We start from the raw sequence: 24,578 nt of genomic DNA, 5'->3' as shown, positions 1-24,578 counted from the left end.
CCAGTTATGCCTACTCAGCCAAATAAGCCAGTTTAAAAGAGGAGCTTGATGGTAACCCTTTTTTAAAGGATGATGCTTTTTTAGCATTTTTTTTATTATACTTTGACTTTAATGTGCTGGTAGTTACAGTTGCCTTCAGCAAGTGCAGCCAAACAGATCTCATTGGAACTAGCATAAATACTGTTCTATGAATTGGTTGTCTGTGGTACAAGTCAGTCAATATGCTTTCTTCTGACTAAGCAACTCACATTCACTATGTGTTCGGCCTTAACTAGCTTCGGGCAAGTGAACCAGAGCCTACTCTTAAATTTAGATTCATTAGCAGCGTAAAATATACTACTGTTGTGCCACTGAGCTTTAAATTGAAGGAATGGATTGGGGACAGGGGGATTTTGTATGTACCTAATGTCCCAAATCCTGCCCTCCCTTTGGAGGTGCCTTGCATGTATTAGAACTGATCGTTCTCCTGAACAGGGCACTCAGAAATTTGGGATGGGGTGGGTATAGACTCGCACAGTGGCTCTTTGAAGACAGGACATGGACAGACACACAAAGCTGCTGGATCCACCACTATACAAGTCAACTGGTTATTAACTCCCTAGACAACTGCTGAAACTACTGCAGTACTGAGGCAGAAACAGTGCTTGTGGAGTGGCTCTGGTCACACTCAATGGTTTGGCATGAAGGAGCATTCCTCTCCCACCGTAGAATTTCCAAATGCCCAGTCAGCAATTTGAAATAGTTTTTGCATCATTAGAACTACATCACAACAATGAAACCATGTTTTGTTTTGTTTTTATTCCAAACTCAGGATAGCACAATGGATTAGTTTCTTGAATTTGTTTCTTTGTGATGTTCCTGTGTATTTTAAACTGGGGGAGGGATAGCTCAGTGGTTTGAGCATTGGCCTAATAAACCCACAGTTGTGAGTTCAATCCTTGAGGGGGCCACTTAAGGATCTGGGGCAATATCAGTACTTGGTCCTGCTAGTGAAGGCAGGGGGCTGGACTCAATGACCTTTCAGGGTCCCTTCCAATTCTATGAGATAGGTAGATCTCCATTTTTAAAAAATCTATTACACTATTTTAATAGAGGATATTCATGTCTTCTTCTTCTTTTCCTTATCTTTTCTAAGTTGATTAGCAAACATCATTATAAAATCAAATAATAACATCATGGGCCTACCTTATAAAAATCCTATTACAGGATCCTAAGGATGTACAATGTTTCACTAGAGGTGTTAGCATAAACTGCACCATCCCAGGAGTAGCCCTGTTGGGCAGGGGAGGAACTGTAATCCAGTGACACAACTCTGAGTTACAATTCCTCCCTTGCCAACTTCCTAGGAGTCGTAGGAGGGTAATAAATACTACTAACACATACCACCAGTAAATTACAATCACACTGTTCACTATCCATCAACCTGTTCCAGGGAGGGAGTAAATTAGCAAGTAGTCTCTCTTCCTCTTATATGTCTGCAATAAAGGTCTGGTTAATCCGTGTAAGGTTACATAAGAGGTTTTTACTCCTATTAATGTTAACAGTGAGTGGAAAAATATTGTCCTTGTTAGTGTTCTTTTTTAGCACCCTCTTGTCCAAGAATAATATCATAGGGGCATATCAATATTTAGGATTATGCTAATTTTCTCTATAGTATTTTTCAGACTACTTAATATTTAACATTCCTAGAAATTTTGTCAGTAATTTTCTGTACCATATATATATGGGATATTTTCCCTCTACAGTTTTAGATTTGTAAAAACTTGATATTTTAATTGTCTTGGTAAAAAGACCTACATTCTTCCTATATATCAACAGAGTTGAGGATGTAAGGAGCAGCTGCAGCACATTTTTTTTTAACCTAGGAGAAGATTTTCAAAAGTGACCAGGGATCCTGAGCACCTCAATGTTTAGATACCAAATTTGAGACACCTTACAAGCATCTGATATTCAGAAAGTGATAAGCACCCAGCCTCTGGTAATCAGAATCCTTCAAGGTTGTCTCAGTTGGCCACCAAAACATTGAGGCAATCAGAATTACTAATCACTTTTGAAAATCTGAGTCTCAAAGGGGTTGACAGTAGAAGCTCTCAATATAACCTGCCTGGTCCCTCCTTTCTTAAACTCTGATCCTGGGGTGACAGAAATAGTTACACAAAGCCCCACTGAGGCCAATAGGATTCTGCATGGGCAGAGCAGTCCTTCTGCAAGCTACTGTTGGGGTCCACTAGGCATAGCTACCAGGTAACTCGGGAGAGTGGAAGGCCAAAGTGTCGATGAAGCTCTTCTGCTCTGGGCCTATCTGAACCCCCAAACTCCATTTTGTGAACTCTCACCTACTTCTATGCTAACTGCTTACATGCTGAAGCAGAAATGTATTGGTCAGTGTTTCTAGCAGATGGCTGCAGTTTCACTCACACTAGCAGAAATAATAGAGATAAGGAGCAGGGGAAAGGGGAGGGGTAGTTAGTTTGCAGATGTCTAACTCAAGATCGCAGAGACTGGGAAAGTTTTCTCACAAGCTTATGTAGAACTTATTGTAACAGTTGTCTGGAAGGGAGGGGTGGGGGAATAGCCAGACAAAGAGATGTATGGAAATAGTTTGGAGTATAAAAGGTAAAAGTTGTTTGTATTTGTTGCACTGGATTTGAGACATGCTGGTCTCCTAGTGCCATTTCAGAGCTCTGAAATAAACTTGGCTTGCTTTCTCCCCTCGGTGTCTTCATTGGTGCTAAGCACACCGGGCCATGGACCATTGTTGTCCCCTCGAGCCCCTAGGCGGTCAACACTACCAAATATAGGATTGGGAAGTTAACAATGCACACACTAGATTTTGATTCATTTTCAACCGAAGAAAAAAGATTTAGATCATCAAAAAATCTTAAGCTTTATAAAACTCTTATTAGTATTTTCTTGAGCTAAAATTCCAGCTGGATATAATCAGAGTGTGTATCATCAGTTAGATCTGCTTTGTTGTCAGGTCCTAACTGACCACTGAAAGGACTCCCTCAAAGGCTTCCCTCATCAGTACAGTCTATTTGTAGCACAGTTGTTGGATTTATAGATCTAGTTAAGGCTGGTGGACTTCTATAGTTCGAGAAGTTGAAATAGACTGTTTTCTTTGGTTCTGCTGCCCGATTAAAGAAAACTGAAATAAACTCCTTTTATTTAGAAAGAGAAGGACAGAGAGCAATTTCAAACATGTGCTCTCCAATATAATAGAAATTAATCCCTATAAGCACTAGAGAGAAAAGAAATTATTGATTATTCAATAAAAACATTGAAATACATATTATTTGAATATAGGCATTTTAATAAGAAAATTGAATTTCCAGATTTGTAATCTAAGCAATAAATATTAGAATGTAACTGGATTGTTACTTATGAGAGAATTAGTATTTTTGGACATGCATTATTTACACTTTTAGCAGAATCTTGAAGATTTATTTTCTTAGATTTATTTTTGCTATGGATATTTAATTTTAAAGGGTAATTATTTTTGAGCACTCATATGCAAGATATATACATCACAATAAGAAACACTGCAGACCTCACAATCCAAGCTCCAGTCCTGCAAAGACTTAAGCATGTGCATTGCTTTATCCATATTAGTAGCCACATTCACTCTTTTGGAACTACTGATATAAGCAAAGTTACACCTGTGTTTAAATGTGTGCAGAATCAGAGTTTTAAAAAAGCATGACACAAGAGGAGATCATTTGAAAAAAAAAAAAAAAGAAAGACAGGGACAGATTGGCAGTAGCATCTTATGTCTACTCAAAAAAGGTGTACAGGGGGGACTTGAAAGATCTGTGCGATGTTCTTGACTCCATTGCTGACCTGCTGTTTGACCTTGAGCAAATCACTTCTCCTGTTTCTTCTCTTATTCTTTGTCTATAGAGCTGTGCATAGTGTAAGCTAGGGATCGGCAATCTTTGGCATGCAGCCCGCCAGGGTAAGCCCCCTGGTGGGCGGGGCCGGTTTGTTTACCTGCTGCATCCGCAGGTTCGGCCAATCGCGGCTCCCACTGGCCACGGTTCGCCGTCCAAAGCCAATGGGGCTGCGGGAAGTGGCATGGGCCAAATGATGTGCTGGCCGCCGCTTCCTGCTGCCCCCATTTGCCTGGAGTGGTGAACTGCGGCGAATGGGAGCCGCGATCGGCCGAACCTGTGTATGTCGCAGGTAAACAAACTGAGTGCTTACCCTGGCAGGCCGTGTGCCAAAGGTTGACGATCCCTGGTGTAAGCTTTTCAGGGCAGAGAACATCTGTTATGTGTTTATACAGTGCCATACACAGTGGGGTCTTAATCTGAATTGGACCCAGTAGGTGCTACAGTCACACACATTATAAACAATAGTAATGTATAATCTACTTCTTGATTGTTTCTTTTTATCATCACTCTTCCTTCCATTTTACTACTGTAGGTTAAACAGAAACAAAGGGATTGATTTCAGCATTGGACATGACTGAGCTGTTAACAGCAGAAGATTCATATGAGGCCTCTTAGCCATCATGCTGACAGTTCATGTAAAACCAGAGAGATTTTACAAGAAAGGTTATTTCACCAGCCCTCCTCACTCTTCTGCTGCTGCTCTCCCTTTAGATTGTGCTGCTGACATTATAACTTAGATTGGTTTGTACAGTAAGACAGCAAAATTCATCTTGTTTTTTTATCTGTGCTTTTTGATAATTAAAGCCCCAACATTCCTATCATCTTTGGTTTTTCCCTCTCTTTCCATTCTGAAAGGACATAAACTAGTGATGGGCAAATCAGTTGAGTAAAAGGAAGACTCATCTCAAATACCTAGCCCCCTTCTCAGATTTGTTTTACTTTAGATCCTCCTTGATAGAAAAATGCTATATTAAAATAGTAAATACATATATTATATTTGTGCATAGCCAGCTAATACAAAGATTGCCATCTACTGGTATATGGGAATATCTATTACTTTGTGTATCATGGGCCTTGTCATCCACATCTGGAATAGGTGATGAAAAAAAGATCAGTGGGTACTCCACAGCATTTCTTCCTTTCCCCATTCCCAGGGATGTCTCTCCATGGACATGTGGCAGGAGATTAGGATTCCTGTATTCAGAGAGACAGGTCACTGTGTGAAATATCATTCTCACCCTCTCCCACTTCCCTGAGATAAAGATATACCAAGTGTGACACAGGGCCAGAAAGGGTTACACAACTAGCAGGCTAATGATCCAGATTCAACCTTTAGAGACATATCAGTAGATAATGGTTGTGTTTTTTGTGTATTTATATATATATTGTTAGAGGTTGACAATATAACCAAATAGTTCCTGTCTATTGCTCTATTTAAATATTAACATTTAAATGAACTGTAAATGTAGTGATATCATGGTCTTAATTGCTCTTTGAAATTTGTGTTAAATCACCTGCAAAGGGTGGGATATAGGCAACTGTTTTATGTTAATCCATGTAGCTAATTAGCAGTGATGCTTAGGAAATAGGAGGTCTACTTCAAAGTTAGGATAATTGAATATTGTTCACCCAAGGACTGCATTCTGTCAAGAGGCTATCATAGCCCACCAATAATCTCTATAAAAATCTTTTGGGGCCTGATCCTTTCATCTCAAATCTGCTTATGCTTTATCAGGGGAAGCTTGAGCCACAAGATTGAAATCTCCAGTTCCATTCCAGATCACTCTGATATTGGATTTTGAACATTGGACTGAGCCTATGGATTAATTCTGAAAGAACTCTTTGCAACTGTAAAGCCCACCATCTCTACTATGAAACTGGCCAAATAACTCTATCCGTCTCTGTATGTATAATGATCGTTTAATCAATACTATCTCTTTTCTTTTTTTTTAAATATATTTTAGTTTATTTAATAAGAATTGGTGGTAAGTGTTTATTTGGGTAAGATCTGAAATATTTGTTAACATGGAGGGTAATGTGTCTGATCCTTTGGGATTGGTAGAACTTTTTATATGATGAACAAGACTTTCAGTAATCCTCATCATATTTGAGTTGGCTGTCTGGGAGGATGCTTTAAGAGAACTGTGTTTTTGGCTTCTCTGTAACCAGTAAGGTTATTTGGGTAAGATCTGAAATATTTGTTAACATGGAGGGTAATGTGTCTGATCCTTTGGGATTGGTAGAACTTTTTATATGATGAACAAGACTTTCAGTAATCCTCATCATATTTGAGTTGGCTGTCTGGGAGGATGCTTTAAGAGAACTGTGTTTTTGGCTTCTCTGTAACCAGTAAGGTATTGTGGAAGCTATTTTGTTGCTGGCTTGGTGAATCTAAGTATTGTAATAACTACCAGTTTTGGGGATTGTCTGTCCCATTCTTTTCAGTTTGCCCTAATTGAGCAATCTCAGCATGGTCCCCTGGTCCCCTGGTATCATCATGTAAACTAATGCTATCCACTCTCTCGTTGAACAACTCCCTCCAGAAGAGTGAAAACTCCTTTGAGGTTGTTTTGGAGCCAGTGGGGAGGCATTGGCAGCATTGCTCATAAAGAAGTAATTCTGCCTGGAATGCCAGGCAGCAGTGTGGAGACAACAGGCTTGCCAGTGGTTGTTATGTGCCTTACAAGTGAGATCTCTATTGATCAAGGGACATCCAAAGGTTCTGAGGACTTCAAACTCCTGCTTCTCCATTTTCCCTGGCCTAATAGGGAAATTTAGAGAAAACTGCAAACAATAACCCATGGAGTCTCCTGTCCCCTGTGTAAGTTCTTCCCATGTAAGAGATAACTTAACCTTGTGATTAGGTTCAAAATGATATTATAACATTGAACAATATATGTAACAGTGCCAGAAGGAAATTAATTTTTACTGTAGATAACTGGAAGTATTTAGTCATATCAGCAAAGACAAGGAGCAACATGTCAATCCTTACAGCAATGCAAATGAATGAACATTTGAGTTACTTGCAGTAACATGAATAGACAGAATGCAGTCTGTGGCTCACAACTGAGAATACAAAATTCATGACAAACTGCTGCAAAATAGGACAGACAGACCCCAAAACTGGTGGTTATTCTCCCACAAGACATACCAAACCAGCAACAAAAGTAAACTTCTGTTTCACCACACTGACTAACAAGAAGTCAGAAAAGCAGTCTCCTTAGGCATTCCAGTTCTCTATCCAACACTCAGACACTAGACTTAAAGATGAGTGGTTATTTAAAATCAATTTAATCAAACAAAGGGTTCTTCTGATCCCAAAGGACCTAGCCAAACACCTAGGTCAATATACAACTCAGATCTTACCCAATAATCATGCTGTTTCCAATCCTTTACAATCTAAAATCTAAAGGTTTATTTATAAAAAGAAAGAAAGAAAGGAAGGTGAGAGTTAAAATTGGCTAAAGGAATTGAATACATATAGTAATTGCAAAGTTCTTGGATCAGGCTTGTCACAGAGATGGAATAAACTGCTGGCTTGTTAAGTCTCTGGTTGCTTCCAAATCATTGGAAGGTCCTCAGTCCCTTGGTTAGAATGCTCCCATTAGTATAAGTTCATAGTCCAGAGGTTTGAGCAGGAAAGAGGCCAAGTGGAGATGTTTCCAGGGCCCTTTATAGCTTCTCTCAAGTGAAGAGAAACCCATTGTTCTCACTGTGGTTAATTACAGGTAGCAAGATGGTATTTGGGGTCACATGGGCAAGTGACATGTCCATGCGTGATTTTGCTTAGTCACAGCAGAAGCTATTACCTATACTCCAGATGGAATGTGCACAGGAAAGTCCATTAAGTGCAGATAGGCATCTCCCATGGTCCGTTGTGAGTTAAGTGTTCCTTGATGAGCTATTTAACTTGAATAGACCCTTCAAGATGTGCAGGCTAAATACCTTGTGGGTGCTACCCAGGAGAAAACATATTTCAAATACAGGTATAAAGCCAATATTCATAACTTCAAATACAAAAATAATACATGCATACAAATAGCAGAATCATATTCAGCAAATCATAACCTTTCCATAGACACCTTACTTGACATTCTTTGTATAAGATTTGTTGCAATTACATAACAGTGGTAGCAACAATGATCTACATCAATGCTACTCAAAGTGGTGGTCCGTGGACCGGTGCCGGTCAGCGAGCCATTGGCTGCCGGTCCGCGGCGAGTTTCCAGGAAAGAAATAGAGAAATAATAGTATCATTTAAAAATCGCACCGGAATTCCACCAAGAATAATTATCAGTCGATAAAAGTTGACAATATTAAATAATATTATGTTTTCAGAAGCACATATTATAATGATAATTATGCCATAGCGCTACAGCATGTTTTGCATGAGACGTGCGAGCGCGCGCTTATCCCACTCCTTCGCATATAAAGACCCCGCCCCACCAGCAGTTACCATCGAGAAGTTGAATAGATAGCGTCATACGGATCTCTGCGTGTTTGTCATTTGGGACCCCGTCCGAACCCACTGATCTGAGAATGTAAGTACTGATAATATTATAAATTGTAATAATTATTTTCTATCCTATCCCGCAGTATCCCTTACGAAGTAGATAGAGACAATTGAGCACCACACACCTATAGCCAAATAGACAGTCCTTGTAAGAGCAGGATTTTATAATTGTACTAATTGTACTATAAGAATTGATGTAAACTTTGATTTCATTCTGCCAGACACCCTTTTTGAATAACAGAAAGGAATGACTGTCTGAGACTGGGATCCTGTTTCCAATATGCATTACAATTAGGACCTGTTATAAAGTTTAGTTAGTAAGAGACAGGTTTTTGTGTTGTGTCTATGATAAATAGATTAGAGAAATGTTGAGGGCCTGAAACCCCAATGTGAATTGTTTTAGTTATAAGATTTAGCAAGGCTTGATTTACAATGTATTCTGCTGAATATAAAATACTGCTGTCTGTATACCATTGAAGGTTTCTGTGAGAGACTGTGTGAATGAGGAATGAATGCATCAGGAAAAGATAAGGTGTGAAAGCCATCACAAATGTCCAGATGGTCAAGAAAAAGTGATAGACTTGGAAAGACCAGGAGACAATCAGAAAACATCCATTGTATCGGATGCTAAACATGTTAGCAGCATTGACGACCTCAGAGGTGAGGCAGGCACCCCGGAAGGCGAGACAACAAATAGGAGATAACGATGGGAATCCCGACAATAACCATCAAATGATAACAGCAGAAAACCCCAAGATTAACACCACTTATGGACTAATGATGACAGGATGACATTGCAAAATGCATGGACTCAAATGGGAATTTACAACTATAAAGCTGGGGTCTTTTGCCATGGAACTCTGGGTTCAGTCCTGCAAAGCCTCAGAGCATCAGATCGCGACCGACAGAGCCCAGCTCCTCACTCGTGCTCAATCTAACTGGCCATTAGATTGACTCGAGCTACAACAGACTGGTAACTATAAACATGAACTGGCAGGACTGTGTGAGTGTGAGTGTGTGTGTGTGAGAGAGAGAGACTGTTCCCCCTGAAAAGATCCCGTGTGCTTTGTATGAGCATAACCTCCTCACTTCCTCCATATCCATATTTTGTTTCATACACGCTCTCATTGTTTTTACTTATAGCCTTCCCCTCTTCTAGAATCAAACCTACGTGTTTCTGCCAGGAAGTTCTCGAAATTCCTCACTTTCTCACTCCATATCTTTCAGACAGGTAAATCTTATTTTTGACGTTCATTATTCATTCTTTCCATATGTTCAAACCATCTTAACTTTCCAATTATTATCCTGTTTGCAATTTAATTTTAAAATTTATATTATCTTCTTATCCTAACATTACTTACCCTATTAATCAATGTTCTCCCGCACATATTTCTCAATAAAAGCATTCCCACTACATTTATTCATCTTTCATCCTAATATCATAAATTAAGTATATACCCGGGGAAATGGAATTTATATTAATTATTTTTATGCCTAATTTACAGATGGCAAAGCGAGGCCCAATCGACATATTTATCAAGCAGAGACATCCGGTTGCTGAACACGCAAATAATTCTGAATCAGATGATGGCAATGTAAATGAAACTGAAGTATTGTCAACAAAAAGAATTCGTACTAGCTTTACTCGGAAATATGACTCCTCATACATTCAGTTCGGTTTTGTAGCCACGAATGATGGTGGAGTGCCAAAACCGAGTGCATTATTTGTGGCAATGTGTTGGCTAATGACACAATGAAGCTGTCAAAGCTCAAGAGGCATTTAAATACAAAACATAATGAAATTAGTTCAAAGCCGAAAGAGTTCTTCGAAAGAAAGCATGTTGATTTAAAAGGCAGTCAGAAACAGATCTTTGAAGTGTCACACATAAATACTTGTGCTTTGCGAGCTTCTTATAAAGTAGCACTTCACGTTGCTAAGGCTAAAAAGCCATACACAATCGGTGAGACACTAGTGATAGGACGTATTAAAGATGTCTGGGTGAGCCGGCGGCAAAGAAAGTGTCTCAGGTGCCACTTTCAAATGACACTATAGCTCGATGAAGTCACAATCTGGCTCACAATATGGAAGATCAGCTCATAGGACAGATTAAATTAGCAAAGTACGTTTCTTTGCAGCTTGATGAATGTACAGACGTTACTAATATGGCAATTCTGATGGTGAATGTGCGCTTTGAACATGAGAGTGATTTGAAGGAAGAGTTTTTGTTTTCTGCTTCACTACCAACAAAAACAACTAGTTCTGAAGTTTTCAAGACTGTGAGCGACTACATCATTAACAAATGTGGGATGGATTTCAAGTTTTGTGTAGGTGAATGTTCTGATGGCGCTGCTGCAATGACAGGACGGCATTCTGGAGCAGTTACCCAAATTAAGGCACTTGCACCCGAATGCAAGTCAACGCACTGCTTCCTTCACCGAGAAAGTCTTGCAATAAAAAAAGTCAACAGAACTAAACAGTGTGCTCAGTGAGGTCGTAAAAATTGTGAACCATGTAAAGGCGAATGCTTTAAGTTCGAGACTACATGCTGCATTATGTGATGATATGGGAGCTGATCATAAACAGCTCTTATTGCATGCCAAGGTACATTGGTTATCGAGGGGAAAAGTCCTGTCAAGGGTATTTGAGCTCCGAAACGAGCTTGCCAAGTTTCTTCAGGACAAAAAACCAAATTAGTCACAATTGTTCCGAGATGTGGATTGGATAGCCAAGCTGGCTTATTTGGCTGATATCTCTGCCATCTTTAATGATCTCAACACCTCCATGCAGGGAAGGATGACTTTGTGTCTTAGAATGGCAGACAGAAACGAAAGCTAAAAGCATGGAAGAGTCGAATGTCAAGAGATTGTTATGACATGTTTCGCAACTTAGGGCTTGGCTACACTTACGCGGTAGTTCAGCGGCTGGCAATCGAACTTCCGGGTTCGATTTATCGCGTCTTGTCTGGATGCGATAAATCGAACCCAGAAGTGCTCGCCGTCGACTCCGGTAATCCTGCTCGGCGAGAGCAGTACGCGGAGTCGACGGGGGAGCCTGCCTGCCACGTCTGGACCGCGGTAAGTTCGAACTAAGGTACGTCGACTTCAGCTACGTTATTCACATAGCTGAAGTTGCGTACCTTAGTTCAAATTGGGAGGTTAGTGTAGACCAGGCCTTAGCGACAATCATCGCCGATGCAGGTGAAGACCTTGATGTTAAATCTCTATGAAACGTCATCAGTGAACATTTGACAAATATGGTAGAACGTTTTGAGTTTTACTTTCCAGCAGAAGAAGATCCACGGAAAGGGACTGGATGGATCCGAAATCCATTTATTCCATTGAAAGATGACTTAACTGTCACTATGGAGGATAAGTTTTTGGAGCTGGCTGCTGACAAAAGATTGAAGATGAGTTTCGAAACTACAACATTACTTGCTTCCTTTTGGATAAAAGTGAAAGCAGAATATCCTGAGCTTACTGAAATTGCTCTGAAAACTCTTCTCACATTTCCTTCAACATACCTCTGTGAGACTGGCTTCTCAACCATGAGTCTCATTAAGACAAAGTACAGGAATAGTATGGATAGTCATTCTCCATTGCGTGTGGAACTGTCCTCAATTGAACCACAACTGGATAAGCTGACAGAAGAAGCAGGCTCACCTTTCACATTAGTAAAGGTTAAGGTTTTAACATGCTTATTATTGTGTTAATACATTTTTTATAATATCTTTTTTAGGAGACTTTGCTGGTTTGATTTTTTAAATATTTTTTATTTGTATTGTAATATTGTATTATTTACAAAATAAACGTAAAATAAAAAATGTCTGCCAACTTTTATTTTATTCATTATATTGTTTCCGATATAAATTAATATTACTACGAATGTTCAAATAATATTTTCTTGTATCATGAATGAATAATAGTAATTTTATACTATCCGCACAGACGCACAGCCTTTCAGTCAGTCTTCAATGTATTTAAATGGGAACATCTCCGCATGTATGCCACACTCCCATTCCAATTAATACAGTGAAGAATGTCAGTTTTTCTGATCTGGTGTGCTACGTACTTATGCGAAAACGATAATAATATGGCACAAATATGGTACCGGTCCCTGGCACATTGGGGGGAAAAAATTGCCGGTCCGCCACATCAGATAGTTTGAGAAGCCTTGATCTACATGGTCATATAATAATCAGATAATGTCATAATGAAAAAGTTCTAAACTGTCTAGAAGCATGATAAAAATAACTTGAAAGGGAAAGTGTCCATGATGAATGCAGAAACAGCAAAGGGCTGCTTTCTAGCTGTCAACTCTCACTGCTCACAAATGAAGAAAGGAAAGTTAATAAAACTCCTAAATGCTTAGACATTTAATTCAGGAGAAAAATATTTTTAATACAGCCAATCAAAATGAAACTGAACCCACAGAGCACTATGCAAAAAGACTTTGTCAGTTAGCCCCAACATATGAAGTTTAGCTGTATGTGTTCCAAATTAACAGTAACAGACAATATACTTTGCTTTGGTGTACTTTGCTTCGTATTTGGAATTCAAACATTCTACTGATATTCCTGCAACTGAGAACAGACATCAGGAAAATAAAGCTTCAAGAAATATTAGAACCATTAAAAAGAGTGTGACGTGTGCAATACACTCCCTGTTTAGGCAAAACCGGCACAGACTAAGGCAAAAAACAAAATAAACAAAAAGCCCAAAACAACAAACACAACTCCCAAGCCCACAATACTTACTCCTATTATCCCCCCAGTTAGCCCTTCCCTCATCCCCCCTCCCAATCACAGTGATTTGCTAATATGGAATAATGACAATATGTCTATTGTTCAAGAAAGCATGGTTTCTGCATGCTACCACATGAGGTTATAGCCCCAGTAAGTCAGGTCTGGGGAACCCACTTGGCGTGTGGAGGCTATGTTTCTCTTGACCACCTGTTAGAGTCTTAAAATCAGCCTTGCTCCTTCAACTCTGTATGCTTTTATCTTTGCTCAGTCTTTCACACAATGAATTTTCCATGGATTTCTTTCCCCATCATTACCTCTAAGCTTGTCTTACTTCCATTGTCTCTTAAGCAGAATACAGAACCAGTGATATTTGAATTGTTACTAATATTAGTATTCATTGTCATAGAATCATAGAATATCAGGGTTGGAAGGTACCTCAGGAGGTCATCTAGTCCAACCCCCTGCTCAAAGCAGGACCAATCCCCAGCTAAATCATCCCAGCCAAGGCTTTGACAAGCCTGGCCTTAAAAACCTCTAAGGAAGGAGATTCCACCACCTCCCTAGGTAACCCATTCCAGTGCTTCACCACCCTCCTAGTGAAAAAGTTTGTCCTAATATCCAACCTAAACCTCCCCCACTGCAACTTGAGACCATTATTCCTTGTTCTGTCACCTGCTACCACTGAGAACAGTCTAGATCCATCCTCTTTGGAAACCTCTTTCAGGTAGTTGAAAGTAGCTATCAAATCCCCCCTCATTCTTCTCTTCTGCAGACTAAATAATCCCAGTTCCCTCAGCCTCTCCTCATAAGTCATATGCTCCAGCCCCCTAATCATGTTTGTTGCCCTCTGCTGGACTCTTTCCAATTTTTCCACATCCTTCTTGTGCTGTGGGGCCCAAAACTGGACACAGTACTCCAGATGAGGCCTCACCAATGCCAAATAGAGGGGAATGATCACGTCCCTCGATCTGCTGGCAATGCTTCTACTTATACAGCCCAAAATGTCATTAGCCTTCTTGGCAACAAGGGCACACTGTTGACTCATATCCAGCTTCTCGTGATACTTTCTCATTCTCCAGCATTCTTCGCTGTAAATTAGTGATGAAAGTACGCAGCTCTGATAAATCTTGAGTTTGGTTTTGGTGTCTTTATTCCATATAACCTGCATCAGAAAAATCCTCTGTATCTTTTGGCCGAGAACAATCTCAAACCAAGATCTATTGACACAGTGTAGCCAAGAGGATCTGAGCACCATCATTGCCAGGAGGTGTTGGAGATGGATCAGTCATGTGTTTCGGATGGAAACTGATTCCATCACCATAGTAGCAATAAGATGGACACCTGAAGGCAAGCAAAAATGAGGCCGCCTGAAAACAACATGGAGAAGAGCTGTGGAAGCTGAGCTGAAAAACCTGGGGCACAGCTAGGGAACCATTAAAAGACTTGCCAGAAACGGACAGGAGTGGAGGAGTTTCATCACTGCCCTAAACGCCAGAGGTGTAATAGGAACATGATGATGATGATGATGATGATTAGTATTTATTTGTTAAGCCCTAATAGTATGCTTAGTACAAGACACAAAGATCCCCAGCTGATGTAAATTACCATGGCTCTTTAACTTCCATAGGCATTGGATCATGTAATATTATCTGTGGGCCTATGTAAAGAAAAAGTGAAAAATATTAAGCATTAAATATCAGACTGACAGTATCAGGTGTTGTTGTAGCTGTGTTGTTCCCAGGATATTGGCGAGACAAAGTGGCTTTCTGTCCTGCTGCACTATATATGTCAGCAGTTTTCTACAGGGTAGGGACTGCTGGCCTGCTGGTTCAGACATGCTCGTCCTGCAGTTCTGCATACCCATCTCCTCTGTATCTATCCCTCCTCTCTTCTCTGAGGAACAAAGAGATCTATGAAGAAATGAAGAACTTCTGAACAGAAGGACCTGACAGTTTTCAGATGTAAAAGGAACTGAAGAAGGAACTGCTAGGCCAGCACATTATTTACAGGATATACAGGGGTTCAAGAAGAAGAATATTCAGCCATGAGCTGTTGGATTCTCCCTCCAGTGAATAATAGATTAGCCCAGTGGCTCTCTTCCAACTTACCCCTCGCCTCTCCAGATTTATTATGGGGTCCTCTTGGGAAGCTCCAGGCTTTGCCTCACAAACCTCTGTATGCCTCGTGGAGGAGATGGGAGGAAGGCTCATCAGCAACAGCTTTAAGCTAGGGTAGTCAGCATTAATTGTCAGTGGAGCGGGGGCTAAAGGTTGCATTTCTGGAGAGAGGAGGGCAGTCAACATTAATTGTAGTTGAGGAGAAGGTACATTATTTAAAGGCAGGGGGCTGTGATATTCCCCAAGAATACCCAGGGTTATGAGTCACCTCACTATCACTTTCCTTTAGCATGAGAAAGCCTTTTCTGTGCTTTCTGTGGGTCAGCTTCCCAACTCCACCAACCACAGGCAGCACAAATACTCCCTTCTACGCCACACAGGCCTGTTATGAGAGACCTGAACTTGACATAACCTTCAGCCATCTTGTGCATATAGCCACCAGAAGCTGGAAGTGAGGACACCACGTAGCGAGAAAGAATTTGGCCTTGCTTAGGCAGACAAAAACAACTGAACACTGCAGTGTTACAGATTGATACGAATGAAAAAGGAGGGTGGACAGCTGATCTTGGTCTGATTGCCTGTGTCTATATGTTTCTTGCTAGAGTTGCTTTACTGATGAGTAAAAATTATGAGTTCTTTGCTGTTGCTAGGGAAATGGTCATCCTTCCTATTAGAAGTTATTTTGAGATATGCTTTGCATTGAGTTACTTATAAAACGATTAGTTAGAGAGTGTATTTTGGAGAAGTTTGGATTTTCTATCAGCGAGAAGACACTGACATTAATCTCCCTAGCATCTAGAAGGTAGGCTGGCCACCAGAAACTTGCTGTCACTCAACACCACTTCAGACTTTGGGTAACTATATTTTGGGGTGTTCTAGACTATTTCTGTTTTAGATGTGTGCTTTGTACTCAATAAAAACAAGGATTTTCGGGTGGAAGTACACTTGTGTGTACCAATAATTTCCATATAGCTGCATAACTCCTCAAATATTATCTTTACATACATTTCATAATGTTTATGATAACCAGTGGGCAATTGGCTCTTGGTAGAGACCTCACATGCCACCCTTTAGTGAACTATTATGCATATATCTGACCAAAGGGTCCGTGGATCATAGGGGGTGATAGCTTTGGCATTAATTACTTATTGGGATTGGGCAGCTGTAACTGGTTGCCTTCTGATTAAGCTCAATAGATTGTAAAGCTGGTTTATTTGGTTTACACCAGGAGAATCCATACTTACAAACAGTTATACTTTAAACAATTATAATTTGTCTCCTATGACACGATACACAACAAACCAGGGTTACCACAGGTTAGTCATATGTTCAACATTTCCATTGCTTCTGTCACATGCTGATGGATCTGAAGGTTGTAAGGTATGGACAATGCTTTATGGATTGCACAGGAAAAAAATAGCACAAAGTGCTGACAATCAATTCCAAGTTAAATTTTCCCAATTGTATATCAGAGATGACCTATGAGGAAAGATTAAGGAAAACTGGGCATGTTTAGTCTTGAAACTAGAAGACTGGGGTGGGGGGGGGGCTGATAATAGTCTTCAAATATGTTCAGCGATATTACAAGGAGGACAGTGATCAAGTGTTCTCCATGTCCACTTAAGGTAGGACTAGAAGTAATTGGCTTACTCTGCAGCCAGGGAGATTTAGATTAGATACGAGTTAAAAAAATGTCTAGCTATGAGGGTACTTATACTCTGGAATATGCCTCTAAAGGAGGTTATGGAATCACCATCACTGAAGCTTTTTAAGGACAGGTTAGACAAACACCCATCAGGGATGGTCTAGATCAGTGGTTCTCAAACCCGGTCCGCCGCTTGTTCAGGGAAAGCCCCTGGTGGGTGGGGCCAGTTTGTTTACTTGCCGCATCTGCAGGTTTGGCCGATCACAGCTCCCACTAGCTGGAGAGAAACAAATAGTGAATCAACATTGCAATGCTTTTTAAAAGAGTCAGCTGTCCTCCTGGAAATTAACATTTAATAAACAATAATGAGGAAAAGAAGTAGAATGAACAGTACATAAAGTAGTGGGTTCTTAAATGGATTCACAATCTTCTAGTTATGGGACTCCTAAATAAAATCATACAACCAACAGCTTGGATTGGTAAGATGGAGACTGTAACAAACTAGACTCCTACATATATAAAGATTTCTTACCTCTCAGCAAAGTTTTAAAATGCTCTCTCTAATAACAATCAATATGATTTTTATTAAACTTCAGAAAACAAATGTCTCTTCAGTCATATTTCATTTCTGGCATTTAAACTTGGTATAAGTCTATTGAGGTTATTTGCAGAACCTCACAAGAGACATTACCATTTCTAGAAGCTTGGCCAATTGCTTGATTGGACTGTGGTATTTAGCTTGGATTGTATTATTCTATGTAAAGTATCAGAGGGGTAGCCGTATTAGTCTGGATCTGTAAAATTATTATTATTCTATGGACTCTCTTGTTATCCTTTAATGCTAGACAACCATGAAATCATCCTTCAAGGTAGCTAGACAAAAATAAAATGTCTGGTCAGTTAATCTTCAGGGTACCAAAATGTAATTATTTCTGTTATCCCTGCCTATCCTTTTATCAGATCCTCCTGCTCTTGTCCAAATATAAGAAAGTGTCATCTAGTGGAAATCCACTAGTAAACTGGTGTTGCCATTTTCATTTGATTGTCTGCTCTCAGTTATCCTTCTGCAAATACCCAAAATGCTGCTCTCACATAAGTGCCCAGCATCTCATCACATTCTTCATTGGATAGAGGCTCTAGGCTGATGAAAATAGGTGGTAAAAAGTAAGTGATCTCTGGACATTTTCATCAGCCACTTATGTAATGGGTGCTGCATTTTTAAAGAGAAATACTATTTGACTGAATTCTGGCCTTCACTCAGGGGAGGAAGGAAGGAAGGGAGAGAGAGAGATGGCTTCATGCTGGCATAGCCCCAAAATGTAGGCTCAACCTACATCTACTGAAGAGGTTTTTCTGTGGCTGTAGGACACCACTTCCCTGACTAACAAAAGCTTGGTCAACAAAAGCATTCTTCCACTGAACTAGCTGTGTTTATACTGGGGATTAGGTTGGCATAGCTGTGGTGCTCAGGGATGTGGATTTTTCACTCCTCTGAGTGTCGCAGCTATGTTAACCAAAAATGTAAGTATACCCCAGGCCTTAGTCTTCCTGTGCCTTAGTTCCCCATCTGAAAAATGGGGATACTAGCACTTTCTTACCTCACAGGTTGTTGTGAGATACTCAGAAACCATAGTAATGGGGCCATATCAATACGTTAGAGCAGTGTTTCTCAACCAGGGGTACATGTACCCCTGGGGGTATGCAAAGGTCTTCCAGGGGGTACATCAACTCATCTAGATCAGTGTTACTAAACCTGGGAGGATGGGTTGGGCAGGGGCACAAGTGCAGACCATTGTTAGAGGGTAGCAACAGGGTGATTGCCTGGGGCCCTACACTACAGGGGTCCCCACAAAGCTAAGTTACATGCTTCATCCTCAAGTGGTGGGGATTGGCCTTGAGCCTCAGGCAGTGGGACTCGGGCTTCAGACTCCTGAAGGGGGTACATTAGTCTGGGTAAGTTGAGAACCACTGTGTTAGATTGTTGCACATCCAGTTGTGAAGTAACAGTTAATGGGGAAAAAAGGAGAGCCAAGAAAACTGGATGGATCATAAATATGAAAAAAAAGATGAAGGAAGTCCATGAAAAAGCAGGATAAGCTCCAGGAGGAATCAATGGGAAGGCAAAAGATGGTTGGTATGGCCTTCAGAGGAGAAGAAAGTAGATAAAAGAAGGGCTAAAAATGACAAGAAGGAGAAAAAGAGTTGAAGTATCTGAGCCAGTCAGCGAGAGTAAAAGACAGAGAGGTCACCTAAAGTGTGGGCAATAAGAATGCAAGAGAGCCTGGTTTAGGAAAGTGCATAAAGATGGAGGGAGAAAGATGATAAAGATGATTATGAGTCAGCGCACATGAAATCAGTAGAATTTGTAAATCAAAGAACTATTGAGCACATTCTCTAAAGGACTGTAAGATTATATGCTACATCCTCAAGGCACATCTGTCTGAATTTAGTTAGGATAGACAAAAAGTATTACATCATGTGAAAAGATGGTTCTCTGGCTAGAAGATATAATGTTAAGACACAAAGGAAGTTTTTATTTCTTTTTATAATTTCCTTAGCAGGAACCACTGTGATTTCTTTGATACAACCCGAGATCCAATTAACTTACATTCAATAATCTATCAATACTGCACTTTTTAGATATTTCTACTTTTTTATTGACTACAATATTAATAACATCGAAGATCCAGTAGACTTTGGGTGCTGACACACCAATTTCAAGGTCTTAATGAAATTTAATCCAAGACTTGGTATCTGGGCTGTGAAGATGAAAGCAGATGTGGATTCCACAAAGAAGGATAATAGAAGACTGTGCTGTTGTTAGTGACTGCTTTCAAGCTGAAGCTTGCAGATAATGTGGACAGAATTTTCTTTAGAGCTGCTGTATTTTTTTTAATTGTAAATTCCAACCCTAAAAAATAAAATAAAAACCTAGAATTAAAATTTTACAATTGTCCTCTGATTTTTGCACCAGCTGCATAATGATTCAAGATTGATGTGATTATTTTTCATCCATTTTAATACCTTTAATAAATAAGCAATATATTTTGTGCATGGCTCATAGGTAGCAAGTGTTACTCCTCTTGTCAGATGGTAGTACATGTTAGGAATTTAATCTGGCTAAAACCACTTCAATTTAGTCAACAATTGAAAAAGTCTTCATTATACTTTAAATAATGTTGTAAGTGCACACCATACTTTATAGTAAGGAAGCTATACACAAATAAAATATTTTTACCCTGAAATATATATCAAAATGGGAACAAGCTGATAACTCTTCAGAGCAATAATCACAGAAATGGGACACCTCACAGAATGAGGGGTGGAGTTAAGGGATCTTAGAATGAGAGGTTTTTGCTAATGTTATTTGGTAGGCTCTTCCTGAAACACATATTAATGTGGAAGAAGATGAAAAATAGGAGCAAGTGATTAGGGGAGGGGAAGGTCCCAAAAGATATAAACTCTTTCTGCCACATTTTAGAGAAATATTGGATCCATGCTTTGTGATTTGGGATTCTCTGTACTAGGAGAGAAGTTGAGGCTGACGCAAGGACGTAGAAGGAACTAAAGCCAAGTTGTAGGTACGAGATGAAATCCAGGGTGCCTTGAAATGAAGAGCAGAAAGAACTTTATTTGAAAGAAGAGTTAGAAAGTTCTTAAATCTTAAATCTTAAAGTTCTTAAATCTTAGAGTTCTTAAATCTTTGTAACATAGTCTGAAGCATCTGAATGCATAGAACTTTCATTAAAATGGGTTGGATGTTCAATGCAAATATTTTGCACAGACTGGTATTGAAGACTTGACAATGGGCACAGTTTCAAAAGTGTTAAAGTTGTTTAAGACCATAAGTTTCATTTTCAAAAGTAACTTAAGTATTTATGAGTCCATGTCTCGTTGGAAGTTAATGAGATTTAGGATGCTAAGTGCATAAGGCACTTTTGAAAATGGGACTTAGGCTCTTAATCACTTAGTTCCTAACTATCATCTTTCCTCCTTTTTCTCACACCAACATCCTGTTTACTCATCCCATTCTGTAGATGGTGTCATGATAATTTGGGCTATTTTTACAGGTTCCTTGAATAGATACCTGTACTGCTATTTATAACTGTACAGTAGTCCATCTCTCTCACTCACAGACAGTGTCTCTTTCTCTATCCCCTGAATTAAAGCAAACTTCTTCCCTGGAAACTGATTTTATTTTTTAAAATATGAACCATTCTCTAGCAAGAGTTTCAGTAAAAGAATATATTTTAAATATATTCATCAGTGGAAAATTATCAGTTGAAGTTAATGGTTCTGAGAGATGCATAAAAATTCTGAAGTTAAAAGAAAGTGGCACTTTGTTAACAAAGAAGTCTCCTATTCCACCTTTACTGCATTTGTCTGCCAGCACCAAAAACTGATAAGACATGTTCAGTGGAATATTAATATTTTAAACATTTATTTTGTTCATTGTCTGCATTATAGCTAGAAGAAAATGAAACCTGCTCTCCAAATTGAAGGCTAAGAGTTTCTGCTCTTCTAGTACTTACACCTTCATAGATATGTTTGAAGGTGGGAATAGGAGGTTGGAAAACAGACCTATACTATTCCAGTCAGGTTATATATCTGTGGTATCTGAGCACTTTCTAAAGATGTCACCATTATTGGTGCACTGAAAGGAAATGCTTGTACAGTTAGCAAGCACCTGAGATTAGAGAGGCTACAAAAACAGAAAACCCAATAGCAATGAAGAGATTTCATCTATCTCTACATTCACTGAATATATATCACTTCAGGATGTGATGCAGAGACAAAATTTCTAGATACCATTAATGCCGGGTTATTGGAGCTTCTTAGAGCAGCTACTCCTCAAACCCACAAGGGGAGAGATGAATATAGCTGAACTGCTTGATAATAATAACCATAATCTAATTAAATTTAACATGTGGGGAAATACAAAACAAACACACAAAAAACCCTACCCCAGTACCATTTAACCTCAAAATGGGGAAATACACAAGAACGAGGACACTAATTAAAAGGAAATTAAAAGGAACAGTCACAAGAGTGAAATACATGAAAGCTGTATGGAAACTATTTTAAAACACCATAACAGAGGATCAAACTAAATGTATACCCCCAGAAAGAGGACCAAAAAATGCCAGCATACTAAACAACAGAGTAAAACAGGTGATTAAAGAAAAAAGGTATCCTTCAAAAAATTGGAAGTCAAATCCTACTGAGGAAAATAGGAAGGAACATAAAGTCTGGCAAGACAAGTATAAAAGTATAATTAGGCAGGACAAAAGAAAAAAGAATTTGAAAGCAATTTGTAAAAGGCAGAAAACAACAGCAATTTTTAAGTACATCAGAAGAAGGAAGTTGGACACACAATCAGTGGGGTTTAAGGTCATAAAGGAGCATTGAAGAAATACAAGGCTGTTGCAGAGACACTAAATGCATTATTTTCATTTGCCTTCACTGTAGTTCTGAAGGAACTCATCTGAAATTGCAGAGCTACTAACTGTGGTATGTAACCTATTGCTTAAATCAGCCTCTGTACCAGATGACCATAGCTAATGTAACATATTTTTTTTAAAGGTTCTAGAGGTGATCCTGGCATATACAATACCAAGCAAATTGGTTGAAAATACAGTAAAAGACAGTCTTATGAGACACATAGATGAACACAATATGTTGGGGAAGAGTCAACATGCCTTTTGTAAAGGAAATCATGTGGTCCACTTTTATGCCCACTAGAAATCCCTGAAATGTTCACAACCTGATGTATTGGCTAGGGGTTCTTTTTTATTTGTTTTATTTTATTTATTTCATCTCCCTATATCCACAGTGTTGGATTTTCCCCTTTTACCCTTTGTGGAGTTTTCTGTGTTCTGTTGGATCTTCATATGATCCCTTTCTACCACAATATAGAGATTAAAGACCCAGCACATCTTGGTTGGGGTGGTGGCAAGACTGTCTTTTTCCTGTTTACACAGATGCAGACCTCCTAGCTCTATGTACCAGTGGTCACCCTAACATTTCACAACTAGCACCCCAGGGAGTATTGTTCCTGAAGGGGCTGCACGCTAAGAGGGAGACCGTGGTTCTGGAACCCAGTGCAGAAGCACATGGTCTTCCCAGCCTCCGCAGATCCCTCAACATATAGTGGCTTTGGAGGCCAAACTCTTTGCTTGTTTCTGTGAGGTAGTATCTTCTTCCTTCACAACAAAGGAAAACTCTGTTAGGTTCTGAGCCAACTAGCACTGAAGTGAAGGAGAGTCTTTCTTAGTGCAAAGCCAGTTTCCTGTCCTTCATAGGGTGACCAGATGTCCCATTTTATAGGGAAAGTCCCGATTTTTGAGTCTTTTTCTTATATGGGCTCCTTTTACCCCCCACCCCCTGTCCCGATTTTTCACATTTGCTGTCTGGTCACCCTAGTCCTTCATGTGAGTGAGCCTTGATCCGTGTTTACTAAATTATTCTACAGAATAATTCTCTTTCTTTAAACTCATAATAACTTCCCCCCCAATTGTCTTAGAAACATTTTAAAGAATATTCCAAAACAAAAATTGTCAGATTTTTCTTGCCAAAATATATTAACATTTTTTCCTGTGCCTCACCATTAGTTTGATATTTGCTATTAAATTGTATTGCAAATATCCGATCTAAAAACAAAAATAACAACAAAGACTACTCTTTCTTTACTTTTCTGCATTCTATGTGAACTTACCTTTATTTCAATAATGTCATGTCATAGTGTATTGCCTTGCCTCATGTAATAAGTCAACATGACATGGTGTAAGAGGCAACATGATGAGATGTGAAGTAATTCTCTCTGACAAAGGGCTAGTCTTCACTACCAGGGTAAGTTGACCTAAGTTATGCTATTCTAGCTGTGTGAATAATGTAACTGGAGTCGACGTAGCTTAGGTCAGCTTACCTCGGTGTCTTCACTGTGCTTTGTCAATGGAAGATGCTCTAAGGTCAACTTCCCTTACTCTTCTCGGAGAGGTGAAGTACTGGGGTCAACTGGAGAGCGCTCTGCTGTCAATTTAGTGGCTCTTCTCTACATCCACTAAATCAACCCCTGCTGCATCGGTTGCAGCAGCATCGATCTCCCCGTAGTGAAGACCAGTCCAAAGTGTCAGAAGAGAAAAGTTTCTGTGGGTACAAATATGCAACCCAAGATTAAGATGGACAAAGAGTAGTTTTCATTCTCTATTAGATTGAAAGATCTTTTTGTTTAAAAAAGAATCTAAACAAGAGTTTCGTAAGTGCATTAGTGAATTTTAATTTCTACTTATCCTTTTTAAAGGGATGGGATAATACTGCAGTTATCTGAGAAATGGATTCACATTAAACTTTTCACTTATCTCAAAAAGTGAAGACATGATAATGTGTATTTGATGCAGGAGCTAAATGTCATTTCTATTTGTGGGTATTTTTTCAGTTTATTGAAGTAATTCCTGATAAATTTCTGTTAAGAACAGACTTTTGAACTGAAAATGATTCATTTAAAAGTTTGATGCATAGACTCATGCCAAAATTTATTGGGTGAATTTTAACATTGACACTTTAAATATTCATTTCTAAGATAACCTGCTGCATTAAATATTTTGCAATGGCCTTTCCTAAATTATTATCCTTGGATTTCCATCGGGTATGGTAATGGATCCATCTAGT

At 39.3% G+C, this 24,578-nt stretch overlaps 1 pseudogene; it reads left to right on the top strand.

The window, feature by feature from the left end:
• The first annotated feature begins 9,911 nt into the window (after nt 1-9,911).
• On the top strand, nt 9,912-12,078 carry LOC135877985 (SCAN domain-containing protein 3-like; annotated as a pseudogene).
• The last annotated feature ends 12,500 nt before the right edge of the window (nt 12,079-24,578 follow it).

The sequence above is a fragment of the Emys orbicularis genome, chromosome 1, assembly GCF_028017835.1.
Source record: "Emys orbicularis isolate rEmyOrb1 chromosome 1, rEmyOrb1.hap1, whole genome shotgun sequence".
Taxonomy (NCBI): Eukaryota; Metazoa; Chordata; order Testudines; family Emydidae; genus Emys; species Emys orbicularis.
Note: the sequence above shows the minus strand (reverse complement) of the source record. Positions and strands in the feature narration are given on the sequence as shown.